Raw genomic sequence first — 15,591 nt, forward strand, 5'->3', positions numbered from 1 at the left:
AAGTTTTAGTACAATCATCCTCATTTGCAAACATTGTTAGGTTTTTTTGCTTTAAACTTCTGCTCCACAATTCCAATTTTCTACAAAAAGCATTAATTTTATGACTCGTACCCAACATAAAGTGGGTAAAAAAAGTTTCCGTACGCAGCTATGACTGTTAATAAAATTTTTATTTTTGGCAAAAATATTTTGTTATGAAAATGAAAATATTAAAATTGGTTTAACACAATGCCATTTATTATTTATGAATATTATAAAAGAAAAATGACGAAAATTAAATGCTTAAATTGAAAGAATAAAAAAATGCCACTAATAAGGAACAAAAACGTTTCCGTACGGTATTTATATAGTATGGTGTCTTAAAATGGAAATTAAGAGAAGAAATAAAGCAGCAATGGTTTGACAGATGGTATATGTCCAAAAACGGAAGAGTAACTTTCGATTTCTAATTAATCCAAAAATTCCTAATCCAGAAATAAAAATAAGAATATACCATCCACTGATAATTCAAATTATATCAGGACATGGGAGATTTCCTGCATATTTCCAAAGATTTTGAAGAATGCAGAAAAATAAATGCATTTGTGGAGGAATCGGTACTGTTTACCACTATTTAAAGGAATGTATTGAAATCTCGGAGTTAAGAAAGAATTTGAAAACTATAAATAATGACTTAAGTACAGTACTGATGGTAACAGGTAATCTTAAAACTCTGAAGGACATGATGTCAAAAATTTTCAGTTTTTTACCAACTATTTGAGAGTTTGTTGATAAAGAAGAAAGACAGTAATTGACCACTTTGTGGTCAATTACTTCGAAGAGAATATCAATTTGAAAAATCGGTCACTGCAAGGATGGACAATGCTAAAGACAGTAGTCTGCCACAACAAATCCTGTCGATACTGCTACGTTCAATGGTGACGGGGTGGTCGGCTGTACACAAGAAGAAGAAGGTATTTATATAGTGCATGAAAAACCTTTTTCATGCTGACCAACTTGCGTTTAATGATCGGTAGGCCTTCCTTTAGCCTTTATCACTTCTCTCAAATGTTGGGGCATAATCCCCATCTGTGTTTTTATTGTTTCCGGAGAAATACGACTACAAATGTCTTAAATGAACTTTTTGAGTTCAACCTTGTTCTTTATGTCATATTTTTTATTTCACCTCCGATTTCTTCCAATAAATGTCCTATAAGGATCAAATCGGGTGACTGGGGAGGGCTATGAAGCTGTTTTTTAACATTATAGAGATATTACTCTTGACAAATCTTGGAGGTATGCTTAAGATCGTTGTCCTGTTGAAAAATAAAGTCTATTCCAAGGGACAGTTTATCTGCATTGGTTAAAACGTTTTGTTTTAGAATGTCAAGATGTATGTACCTATACATATTTCTATTTATAAAACATAAATATCCGACACCAGCAGCATTTCTGCACCCCCATACTATATTCCAACCATCACCGTGCTTCACAATTCCACATAAATTCTTAAGTAACATATGCTGTTTTGATTCCCTCCAAATCATAACTCGACCATCTTACCCAAGGATATTAAATTTAAAAGGACTAAAAACCTACTATTTAAAAGGATTTTTAAGGATAAAGGACCGATTCCCAAAAAGATAGAGGCTTGCTTATATGCTTCTTTGTAAACTCGAGACGCTTTTTCTGTAGCAGAGACTAATAACAGGCTTCTTACGGGCCATACATCCATTATAACCGCTTTTTAAAATGGAATTTCTTACACTTTAAGATGCGAATTTAATGTTGTAATTAAACGTTAAATCAGTTGCAAGTTGAGATGCACTAATCCGAGGGATTATCTTGCACCTAACACATGATATTTCTTTTATGCAAGCGATTTAACTTCGGAGTTCTTCCGGATCGATCTCCATCCTCAAATGTTTACACATCACGGTATCTTTCAATAATATACTGCACTGTAGACTTTGGTTTGTAAGTCATTTCACTGATTTTTTTTTTTTCATCACTAATCTATTTTTTCGCAACTGAATCACTAACTCTCGAATGGATTTCTGGATTTTCTTTTTAAGACGATCAGCGAAACATTAGAATTAAACAACTGTTGTTATGTCGTATTCTTCACTTTGACAAACCATCAAACTTCTAATATTTACTGTGGATTAGTTGTAGAACACGTAAGGAGGAATTTGCATATTGCGTACGGAAACGTTTTTGGCATGATACTTCGTCATTTATCTTAAAAACTGCAAACAGACTTGCTGAGTTTTGTAAAAAAGAGAAATTTATTATAAATTCTCTTTTAAAGACTCATATTAACAATATATAAGTAGTCTATAAAGATAAAAAGCAAAGATTAGAAATTATGCTAGTTTATTCTTATTTTAGTCTTCCGTACGGAAACTTTTTTTACCCACTGTATGTATATTTGCTCCTTGGAGTTGAAGATTCAAGTTATTTAATTTCTCGAATATGTCGACCAAGTACCTCAATTTCATCACAAATAAACAATCGCGAAAATTCTCGGCCCCCGGTCCGTTTTCTTCTGCTAGGAAATTGGCGATTTCTTCTCTTTATTCCTAAACGCGTTGCAAAAAATTTCCACGTGATGACCATCTGGCCTCGCAATAAAATAGTAAAGCTGAATGCATTGAAACCCATGTCTATACAAAGTGAGGAAAATATTCTCGATTTCAGCGGTCTCATTTTTACATAATTTACTACGGTTACAACCGTAGTTAACACAATATTCAGAACCAGGACTGATTGCTTTCGAAGACAAAGCTTCTCTGTGTCACGCAACTTCGAGAAAAGCTGACACTACATCTTCGGCTATATCGCCAATTCGACGAGAAACAGTATCATTTGAAAGAGGTATGGACTGCAATTATTTTGAAAAATTATCTCCAAACATAGCTTCTACAATCTCAATTACTGCTGGCAAAATAAGCTCTTCACCAATGGTATGAGGATTTTTTACATCTGGCTATTTTATATGAACTTTGTAAGATGCAATGAAAGCTTTTTTATTCAAAGACAAAGTTTCTTTAAAAATGAAATTTTTGCTTTTTATATGATTTTAATTTTAATTCGAAGAATTCTCTGGGTTTGTTGATGTACTCACTATGAAGCGTTTCCAAATGCCGTTTAAGTTTATTAGGTTTCATGCTATCTGCGGCCAACATTTTTGAGTAAAAGATACACAGGAGCCTTTCTTCTTCATTTACTTCAGCACTAGTAAACCCATAATTTAAGTATTCTTGAAAATATTTTCTTCATTTAATTTTCGGAACCACCCTCGTCTGTGTACTTGTTGATGCTTGATTGTCGTCTAATGCTTGCTTACTTCCGCTTAAAAATTTATCCATGAGTCTGCATAAATCTAGTGCGAGAATATTTAATATGGTGAATTGCAATTAACACGAAAACATATATAACATACACATTCACTATAGATTCCATAGCGATAAAAGGATCGACTCGAATGATACTGGCTGGAATTAAAACTTGCGTTATCGAACATTTTCCTTCTTCCTATGAGAAAACATTAACTCCCCGCATGCTCGAGACGGCATCGGTCCTGTGGATTCACTTCCACAAACATTGCTTATTTTTTTCAATTTTATTTAATCAAGCGTCTGTTTTATTTCTTTTATTATTCGAAAAAATGTATTCTCAGTTTCTAAATTTAGTTCACCCCGTCTAGGTTAACTTTCATTAACGATTTTTTTTTTTTTTTTACTTTCATATTCTTTTAACGTTATCTCCGTGTTTGGCTTTCATTTCAAATATAATATTTAAATTTTACCCGCTTTCATTCGTTTTATCTGTTTACTTACGGCTTATCCAAAATGAAAGATGTGGTTTCTCGCCAACGTTGACTCGCTTTTACTATTATTTTGGCAGTTAGTTAAAAATAATTTAAAAACATAATCCAAAATACTCAATATACATTATTGTTATATGCATTTTATTGTAAGCGGGGGGCGAGATGAAAATTATGATTGAAAACTGGGCCACAAATACTGAAAGATTGAGAAACGCTGATGTAAGAGAAAAACAATATATGACATAATAAAATCAATTATGTTTTCAATTTTGTTCCTTTTTAATTTTTATATTTTTTTAGAATTTGAATAAGAATCTGCAAATAAAGTAACATTGCAGAAAATTGAGTTTATACTTATTTTTTTCGTTTTTATTCTCCGAAAAGCAAATAATACTGTAGAGTTTTGATATCCAGGTATTACATTTATAAAAGAAAATATTTAAATAGTTTAAAAATTACTGGCTAAATATATTTTGTTTTAATTTCGATGGAAGCCTCAGTGGTGAAAATGACGAGTTAGGAAGTATTAAAATTCATTTTTCAATTAAGAATTCCATCATCAGTGGCAATTCCTATCAATGATCGATATTGCTTCATCATAATTTCGTTAGTTTGTCACGATATGTACAAAATTATGTAGCATGGTGGTCGAAAAATTGTTGACTTTGAACGCCATAGTCTGGAATAACGATTTAATTTCCTTTTACAGTACTTTCATATGCGTGGATATGATGAAGTGATCAGTAAACTTTACAAAAAGATGTCTTTGTAAAAACTTTAAAAAACACCATCAAAACTGAAAAGATTAAAATTAAAACAGAAGGATATACTTTATAATAGAATTAATATTACAAATATTTATTCATAATCAGAAAATAATGAAGACAAACTCAAAATCATTTACGAGGTATTTATTTTATATGTAGTAATCTGCATTCTGGGATCTGTATTTTGTTTTTCCTCCAAACATAAAATTTAAACAAAAAAAAATACCAATTTTATAAAGATGTGCATCAATATGCATTAAACAGGCTCCTCCAAGATTTGTTTCATTAAATATATCATTTTAAAATTGCTCTAATTGATTTTTCATAATACCTGAATATAAGATTTTTATTAGAAAAACTCCATTTTGTTGCTAAAATTTTTCGATAACGTTAGCAAATATTTTCAATGAACAATTTTTATTTTATTTCAGATGTAACACAGTACTACTAGTTATAAATATGATCTGTGTCTTCTAATATCAAACACTAATAAAAAAGAACATTAATATTTAGTGATCCATTTATTGCCTTTTTTACTATTACATAAATTGTAATTGACTTAAATAACTTGAAATTTTATAGTATTTGATAAAATGCAGCTGTCATTTTTTATCGAAATCTTCCTATATAAGTAGTACAATATTCTATCTATCTACGTTTTATCTGAATAAAACAAAGCTTTACAATGAGAACCATTTTTGCTCTCTGCTTGATTATCGCCATCATCGGAATGGGTAAATATTGAAATATATCTTTTTATACAAATTCTATAAATTTATTTCATAAAATTGCATTTAGGAACATTTTTTAATGCATTCAAGTTCGTGACCCAACGATATCACCGAAGAATCGTTGTGTAAGCGTGTTAGGTGCACCCTTACTCCGTCCAGGCCACACGTCTTCCAGCTGATGTGGTGCGGAGAGGGTGTGCCTGCTTATGTGTTACTGTTATTACTGTTCAATATTGCGAGATCCGTCCCAAAATAGCCCTATTTTTGCTTTAAAAAATTGGACGTTAATATAACTAAAACCAAACCAAGCCCTCTATAATTGTGGGACAATAATTAATTTCTAAATAATTAGAGAATAAGCATATAACCTTAACAGGCAAATGTTGTAAATAAATTTATTTTGTTTTAACACTGTCAAAAAAATTTTCGTTGGAATAAATTAAAAAAAATATGAATTTATTATTCTCACAAGCCAATTAATCATATTTAGTGAAATATATTTGTTAAACATATATTTCAAAAAAGAAAATTTAAGTATTCTTCTATATCTGATTAAATTATGAAGCTTTGAATGAAGCTATTTTAAGAGATTTTCATTTATCATTTGATTGAAATACATCAAATGATCAATGAAAACTCTTAAAATAGTTCTTAATATTTCAATTGCTGCCTCGAAATAGATAAAATTATCAACAAACTCATTTTTCTCAATACTGTTGTTGACTGTTCTGAATTAAAAAAATGGAACACTTTTTCGACTAGATGAGTTCAGAAGAAAGGAGTGTTTTTTTTTTTTTTTTTTTTTTTTTACTATGCATTTAAATGTTTATGTATCTAGTTTTTTCTCCTTTTTTCAGTAAATATAATTAATAAAACAATATGGCAAATTGTTATTTTTATTTAAATGATCTTTTGGAATATTAACATAGGAAAGAATGATTTATATAAGATAAAATTTGGGGTATTTAGGTTCCGTAATCTTTTCATTCTTACATTTGTTGTCTGAATAAGCACATAATATGATCCATTGTGCCATTAAAAGCATTTATCCATTTGGAATTGCTTGCCTACTTAAAATGGACCTCAATATGAGTTGTCATTCAGTATTTATATCTACATTTTAAAGAAATATTTAGTTCAGTAAAAGTTAAAATAATAATGTTAAACTTTTTTTTAAAAACATAATTATTTACACTTTTTCACGTTTTTTTTAAAGAATAAAACAAAATTGAATTTTAATGAAAGGAAATGTTACTAAAAGCTTTCTAGCGTCAACTTTCTCTTGTTAATAACTACTTATTCTTTATTATGAAATCCTTAAATCATATAAATTGTAATTGGATTTTTTTAAATGTGTATCTGATATTCACATCTATTTAACGTCTTTAAGCTTTTTATACTCTTTGGAAAAGTTGTAACTTTAATTGATTTTTAATATAAAATTCTACAAACATTATTCGCTATTTTGCCATAATTATTTCAATAGACTTTTCAGTTCTAGTCGCAGAAGCATTTAAAAATTATATAGACGGATATATTGTTTAAAGGCAAAGTTCAAATTAATGCTCCTTTACGAAACTTTTTAATATATATATGTAATGATATCTCTTAATCTAATTATTTACTTCTTAATTAATTTCCAAATTTTCAACATAATTTAGCGCATAATAATTCCATTCTAAAAGGGTCTCTTATTTTCTGATCCGATTTCCACTCTTTTTATTTAATTAATTAAAAACGAGCTTTATAAAAATGCTTATTTTAGTATTTTTCCAACTTCCAAGTGAAGGGATAAAAACCCTTAATGCTTTCAATATTCTTTTGAAATACTTAAATGACTCTATCCTAAATCGACACATGTCAAAGAAATCCCTTTAAAAATCTCATTATAAAACCATCAGTGGGAAAAACTTCGGCCCTTCTGCTCTTGTACCGCGATGTAGATAGACGTATCTCAGTTCTTCTTCCTTGTACATAATGTGCCTCCCTTGATAAAAAGAATTGAGTAGAAAATTTCAAATGTTTCCCCTTCTCGGCCACGCAACAGTTAAAATATGTTCACATATAATATATTCCTTATATTTTAGATAGAAACATTACAAAACTAATGACTTTCATGTTTTATTTACTTATTTTTATGTTTCTTTGAGAGAGAGGTCAACGGATAAATCGTAAAGCCTGCGAAAATTCAATATGTTGGTTGGGGTTCATTAGCACAAGATCTAAGCTTTACCAACTTATACCAATCAAATATTAAACCTAAAACATATTTATAAACCTATCACGTGAAGATAACCATCCCACTAATATAAAATTTCAGCCTGAAAAAAATGTTGCGTGGTATTATGTTAAAAATCAGTCTGAATGATGCATGGTTAACTCTTCGGAATCTCAGAGAAATAAAAAGAAAGAAATGCATTTTTTCATTTTAGTAATCTCAGATTCACTTAATATATGACCCTTAATAGATTTACTCTTTTATGGTGCTGTTTAAGTGAACTAAATTAATTATATCTAAAAAACTGCTGGGAATTTTGAGTGAAATTTGATGCATATGTAAAGACATTCTGGATTAATTAGTATATCGATTAATCAATTTTAATTAACTCGGTAAATCCATTTTTAGATCTTAGATGGTAAACGATCAACATCGTTTACCATCGAGAAATTTGCATCGTTATTAATGTTTTGAAGAAGCGGTAATAAATATCAAAGTTACAGATGTGTTTATTATTTTTAATGGCGACTTTGCTTGATATTTTTATTCAAAACTAACACTTTGAAATGTACTATATCAGTAATCTATTTATTTATTTTCACTTTAAGTATTGAAATTCATCGATTTATGATTCTGAAAATCTCTGTTAAAATTTCTCTAAATTTTATACTTTAATTTCTAATTATTTTAGGAAATAAAAATTACTGTAAAGGGTATATGAATTTGAAAAGATGAGAAAATATCACTAAACTATCTTAGAAACGTTGTATTTACCAAAAATCGCAGAGATTATATAAAACTTAAAATAAATTTTAATATTTGGAAGTAAGAAATCTCAACGTAATAAATTATTTGACTATACATCAAATTTATATCATTGCAATAAACGAATCATTAAAGGTAAAATAGAAGAATAAAAAAATTCAAAAGAAAATTAATAAATATAAAATTGATTTAAAAGTTGAATGTTTTTTTATTCCACTCCTAATATTACTCTTTTATTTACAGCAATGGGTGGCGTTCACCGTAAGTTCCATTATCATGTTTCAGTTCTATGTCATTTATAAACTAATTCTGATTTCGTCATTTATTTTTTAATATACATATCTAAGCAATTAATATGTTGAATCATCAAATTTTGACTCATGTGTATATCTGATGTTGCATATTAAAAAAAAAAATGTTGCATTATATTGAAGTCTGTATTTTTCTAAATTAGAAAGAAATACTCAATTAGAAAGCACATTTTTATGTACTCCAATATGTATTCTAAAAACTGAAATATATAAAACTAGCCGACTTTGGGGGCCCGCTTGTTCGCCTTGACTTTCGAATTTTTAGTCAGTGAAGCAAATAATATTGAATGTATTTTTTTAAGTTTTTTTTTAGTTACTTGATGCAACTAAAAGAAATGAATTTTATTAAATCGGTCTGCTATAAATTACTGGTGTACAAAATTAAAAAAAAAAACATTTATATGCTACCAAATAAAATCGGAAGTGAAAATCCACTTCAAGGTAATATCAAAAGAAGACAACGTTTAAATATTTAGTTTATTAACTGTCAAAAGCATTTATTTGAGTGTTTAGATAGATGAATTTGAATTTCATTATAGTATTGATTCAAACTGATACCAAAGAAAATTAAATGCTATATATATGTGCTGGAAAATGCATTGAAATGAAATTGATATTAGCAAAAAGATTTAATTTTACGATAGCCAAATTTATTTTGTGTGATAATAGTTTTGTTACATAAGAACAACAGTTACACCGATTTTCCATCTGGAGACTGTTAAATCCCCTTTCACTTTCAATTAAACTTTGACATCTTCTATCATCACGACTTCTTTTGCATTTTTGTTCCTCTCATTGAATGCAGTTTTTAGTGACAAGGCAAGACTACACTCGAGAAACTTTAATAGTATTTTTCACCACCATTAATTATTTAAACGAAGCTTTGAAATCAGTACAGCTAAAAAACTTTCTATGAAGCAATTTTTGTTCATATTTGACTATTGCCATTCGACTATAAGTAATAAGAGCAATTTTTGTGCCACGTACATTAGCTTTTTATATATATAGATTTTAATGATATTCAGAAATCCATTATTATTATTATTATTATTGCCATGCTTCTTTGTCTCAGGAATGGCATATCGAAGAACAAAAAAGAGCCATTTTACACGTATATTGACACAATTTTTTTTAATGTTACTACTTCCACGAAATTTCGAAGTTTCAATTATTTTGAATTCAAAAATAAATTTAACAGTTGTCAAAGAAATATTTTTTAATTTTTTAAATTTTTTAGAAATAAGAAAGAAAGGTTTAAAAAATTGCAAATAAAAATAAAAAAAATTAGAGAATTTTTTATTTTTTCATTAGTTACATTGTTGCTAATAACATTTAATAAAGTTATAAAGAAATAATTATAAGTGGTAACTATTTACATTTAAAAAAAAGTGTGGATGCATTTGAATAGCAATAATATATAAAAATATAGATTTGAATAATGTCAGAAAGGGAAGTAGGTCTTGCAATAAAAAGTGCAGAGAATGTTTCCATTTGATAAGATTTAAATATCTTGTGATCTATAATCGATAATTAGCCAAATGAAAGACTAATTTTCCAGAAAAGAAAGGGGAAAATAAACCAATACTCTTTTTTTACTACTTTTTTAAACTAATATTTGCATTATAATTTTATATTTACTGTCTATCATTTCTTTTGCAGATTACAAAGTTACTCATGGTAAGATAATTTAATGCCCATTCATAATTGTTAGTGAAAAAAGCATAATTCAATTTCTTATAATATACTTTCTTAAGTATTTAATTTGAGAAATATAATGCATATTTTTTGTATAAAACCTTAAGACTTGCATGAGTAAGAATGTTGTTATATGAATAAGTATATCGCAACCTTATTTCTCTAACATAAGAAAGTCCAAATTTTGAAAAATTTCTCTTACAAAGAACAGAGAAGGAAATCTTTTCATCAAAATAAAATTAAGCGAAATAAATTAAATTATATTTTCATCACAAGAAATTCTAAGATAAACAAATTATATTGAAGACTCATAAGCATAAAAAAAATTATTTAACACATTTTTATAATAAGTTTCCCCCCCCCCACACACACTTCTTTAATCAGTTCCCTTGGATTGGTTGTAAAAACAGAAAATTAAGAGCAGACATGCAAAAATATTCATTTAGTTATTAAGATAAAGAACACAATATTTGAAGTAGAAAGATATTATGTTTGTATCTTGAAAATTATATAAATATTTTTATTAATTAACTGTATGTAATTTTAAAAATTAAAAATGCAAGGCAAAATTCGACGCAGGAAACAATAGTTTATTTAAATGAATATTTAACACAAATTATAAATTTTCTTATTGTCTCTCTGTTTTACACAACTGATGCTTTAATAAAATTACATCAGTTAGAAAATACGAAATAAGCGAAAGCATTTCAACAGCTTATTTCTATAAGGGATATTGCACGCATAAAGAAAAATAAATTGAAAAGTGTACGTTGTGATTTCTTTCCTTTATGTTTGACATGTATTTTTTGAAATTTGTGGAAAGAAAAGAAAATCCCAAAGTTATTAATGTATAATCATTAATCTATGTAGAAACGGAAATAAAAATGAGTAAAATGGATTAATATTTTTTCATAATTATGTGACTAATATTCCAATGTGTGAATATTGCATTGTAGAATTTAATAAATGCAGCTATGTTTCAAAGTTAAAGCACTTTGAAATGTGCCCAAAATATCATTAATATACATAGATATGGTTCGATGCACCTTGCATAATATATTTTATATAATATAAGAGGCTAGTAATTAATGATTGAATATATTTTTAAAAGCATTAATTTTCATAGTAAGAAAATTGTGTAACAGGAAACAGGAAAGAAAAATTGATTTTATATTGTCTAAATGATGTTTATACAGCTTGATTTTGTATCTTGAGAAACATAATAAGAATTTGTTTAGCAGTTACGATGAGCATATTTTTGTTCGTGCTGTTTACGAAGTGCAACCTTTTTAAAGATAATTGAAATAATCTCTTCCTTTTTAATTTTCGTTACAGAATAAGAAATAGATTTATTTTAGTTATTTTATATGTTTGTAATTTTCTAATTATTGAATGAAAACATAATTATTTTTCATGATGCTTTTAAGAATTATAACTATTGAAAGCTTTAATTTTAATAGCATGAGCAACTTTATAATAGTTAGCATATTCATTTATAAGTAACAAAAACTCTGCAATAATTTTTCAAAATATTTACTTCGTTTTAACAGCTCCTGAACATGGTGAGTGTTTTCATTTTTTCTTATTTAATTTTAATGATTCAGATGATAAAATCATTTATACATAACAAAATATTATTAAAAATGTTGAAAAGCAATGAATGTGTTTGAATTATAACAAATTATCGTTATATTTTAATCTCCTACAAAATCCCGATCGTTGAAGCCCGTTGATTGACAAGGAAACAAATCTTTGTCTATTAAAGCTCCACTTTGATCATTCTGAATATCAAATGTAAGCAATAAATGTGAAAAATGAAATCGCCTTAAAATTTCAGATATTTAAATATCTACATATTATTTAAAATTAAAAGAATAAATTAATTTTTACTAGATCTAAACAATATCCAAATGATATTTAAATTATTAGTTAAATTGAGGTTATAATTTAAAATTGAATTCCTAAGTAATGATGCGTTACTAATGTATAATATAAATAATAATTTTTAAAAACGTTATCTGATTTTAAATCATCTCAAAATCGGAATTCTAGTACAATAAATTTGTTTTATATGAAATATATATATTATCATTGATTCTAAATTAATGTATATCGAAACATAAAAATGGCTAAAAAAGATTTTGCAGTTACTTTTTTTTTTCAAAATATATTATTTTATAAATAATGATTGATGATTTCATTTATTTTTGGCCACTATGCTTTCTTTTGCTTTTATGTAATTTCATGTTTTTTTCTATGATCATTTTTATTTGCTCCATTTATATTTTTTTTTCTTTCTTTCTTTCTGCAATATCAGATTCTGGCCATCATGGAAGTAAGAATTTCTCTTATACATTTACCTCTTTATTTTTCTGAACAATCTTACTCTGAAATCTTAACTTTAATCAGTATTTGATTAAGATACAATGATAATTAAATAATGACTGTGTGTTTTCTGTTTCAATTTTTAGAACTGTTTGACTAATTTCGACATTCAAATCTTTTTAAAAGATAGTTTGTTATTTGCTTGTATGACTGACAATCAGTTTTCTAAATGAGAGCATGTGGAATCCAAAAACACAACTATTCCTACAGAAGAAAAATAGCATACAATTTTCTGCATATATTAAATCAATTTAACATATTTTAGAAAACATCTTTCAAATAAAAGAGAATTGTTTAAAAAATTACTTGATTGAATCTAGGAGTTTATTAAATATTTGGGATGTAAACTGGGCAATATATTTTGCAACAATACAAATGTGGCTTTTACAATCATTTTAGAATAAATATTTCTTAGTTGCTGCAAGATGTTAGATGTGAATATTTATGCATCACGAATAAAATATTTAAACAAAAGACTTTTAGTGCATTTGATTTAATGAAATAGGCAGTATAATTAAAAAATGAGATTGGTTTTTTGGCAAATAACAATCATTATTTTATTGTAATGCCTTAATAATAAAGTTAATTGTAGTTGTTGATTAAATGCTCATAGAGCAGCTGTTTAAATACGACTGTGTAAGGCAATGGTGTTATCGTTTTGAAGAAACAAAATGATTAATAAGGCGTTATAGATACTAATGGTCTTCATTTATTAGAAGCGGAATTAGTCAAAGAAAATAATGATAAAAATTTAAGTAAATTTTAACATCGTCATCTAGTTTAGTAAAAATTAAATTTGAAACTACAAAGCTTTTTATCATGATCGAGAAATAAAGGAAATAATACAGTGCATAAAACTTTATATTACATATTTTGTTTGATTATACAATATATGCCAACATGAACCCAAGAATCAAAGATATTATTTTGGCTAACTTATATACTTATATATTATTACTTGGCTTTAATTATATAATTAATTATATTGTTTTAAAAAATAAATAAGCTGCAAGAAAAACTCCAATTGCTATTTTTTTTAATATTTCGGCATCACTTAGCATTAAAAAAAAACTGTTCATGCAATGTAAATTCGAAAACCTTCCCTTATTATTGATATAGAAAGAAACATAATCTAGTTAATATATTACTTTTTAACAAATTAATGTTTTAAATAAATTTGATCATCAACATGATAAATAGATGCTAAAGCAATGGCATATATATTATTTTTCAAATCTTGAAGAAATATTTCTTTTATTTGGCTACTACAATTATTTTGCAATGAAAGAGTAAAACTTTTTCAATTTTTGTTATGTGTATGAATTTTTTACATACTGCTATGTTTTTGTATTGTCTACTTTCTTAGAGCAGAGTAAACAGCGATAATTAGTTCAAATTTTAAACATTTTTATATATTTATTCAGGTATCTTTGATGAAGCTGCTAGCACCATTAATGGAATTTTCGGCTAAGTGTGAAATGAAGCTGGGTCAATTCTGGATTTCTTGAAATAAAATTTGTTTCTGCTTTGCAGTCTTGCTATTCTTTTTGCTGAAATTCAATTCAAAAGATTTTATGGAATATGTTTCTGAAATTTCAAAAATATTAGAAAAATCATTCAGTGTAACATACAAAAAAATTATAATAATTTTATTCATATTTTTTTGTTGTTAAATTAATTTTTACAACAATTTGATGAACATTCTTAACAGAATCTTCACTTAAACGTTTTCATTTACTTTATTGAAAATAAAAATTAATAGATGGTTTAGCAATTAATTGTATTGAATAGAGACATTTTTTGATCATCTATTAATGAATTACAAAAAATTACTCTTTCCTTTTCTAGCAATTCTAAGCTTTCACAAAATCTTAATATTATTCGAAAATCATACTTAAAAATGAAAAGAACATTACCAACAATCTTTTCTTAGGAAATATTCCTTTTTAATTACTTACATATTTCTGTATCAAAATTAAAAAATCTTTAACATCAAAGGAGTAATGGAAAAAATTAACAAAGCATGAAAATCAAAACAAAAAATTAAAATCTTGCCTTACACTGAAACCTTTTCAACACCGAAAAATAAACCGATTGTTCATGTCTTGAAAAAGAGGAATATTAGTATTAAAGTAAAAAAAGAAATATTAGTAGCAACAATCCAAATGCGTGAGTTAGCGTGTCATGCAAACGCGTCATTTTAACAATGATATATCTTGTTGCAAAATACGCATAATATATAGTTATAAGTAATTAAAAAAAATATGTGTATATATATATATTTGAAATTGCAATAAGGTCATAAGATTTTCACTTTCATTCCTGACCACTCAGCTTGTCGCTTTGCCACCATTTTATAGTATATCAAGCAATTGACAACTACTAAATCTACAAAATTCTTGAATGCTGGCGTCGATCATTTTTTTGTAATTACTGCATACCCGTAATATGCAAAATAATGATCGATGCCACCGATATTATATGTTTTTATAAAAGCAGATTATTTTATATCAGCTTTTTGTTTCTATTATTTTGTCTATCTTCTGCCTATTCCAATTGACTCATTACCTATACATGTGGATAATAGTCACGGATTTATTATCTTTCTACTTGACAAGGCACATTTGACTATCGTCTGTGACCCATTCATCCTATTTGCCAGGTTTCATTATTTTTGATACATGAAAAATCCTGTTGTTTCCCCTAAAATCTCTTTTCAAAAGTTCAAAAACCTCCTTTTGAGTTAAAGCCACTTGACGGGAAAAAATATTATTAGCTTATAAAATTATGTATATTCTATACATGATGTCGGTTTGAAATATCAATTACTAGCTTCAAGACAGCTATAAAATTAAATATCTTACTAAAGTTAAAAAATAAATATTTTTAAATTTATATTTTATTACAT

General features: G+C 27.0%; 1 long non-coding RNA gene across 1 annotated transcript; it reads left to right on the plus strand.

Annotated features, from left to right (window-relative positions):
- The first annotated feature begins 5,186 nt into the window (after positions 1–5,186).
- On the plus strand, positions 5,187–14,215 carry LOC129960179 (uncharacterized). The gene is made up of 6 exons (XR_008783545.1): positions 5,187–5,312; positions 8,536–8,553; positions 10,263–10,280; positions 11,849–11,860; positions 12,616–12,633; positions 14,108–14,215. It is a non-coding gene; the product is annotated as an uncharacterized LOC129960179 (long non-coding RNA).
- The last annotated feature ends 1,376 nt before the right edge of the window (positions 14,216–15,591 follow it).

This window comes from Argiope bruennichi, chromosome 2, assembly GCF_947563725.1.
Source record: "Argiope bruennichi chromosome 2, qqArgBrue1.1, whole genome shotgun sequence".
Taxonomy (NCBI): domain Eukaryota; kingdom Metazoa; phylum Arthropoda; class Arachnida; order Araneae; family Araneidae; genus Argiope; species Argiope bruennichi.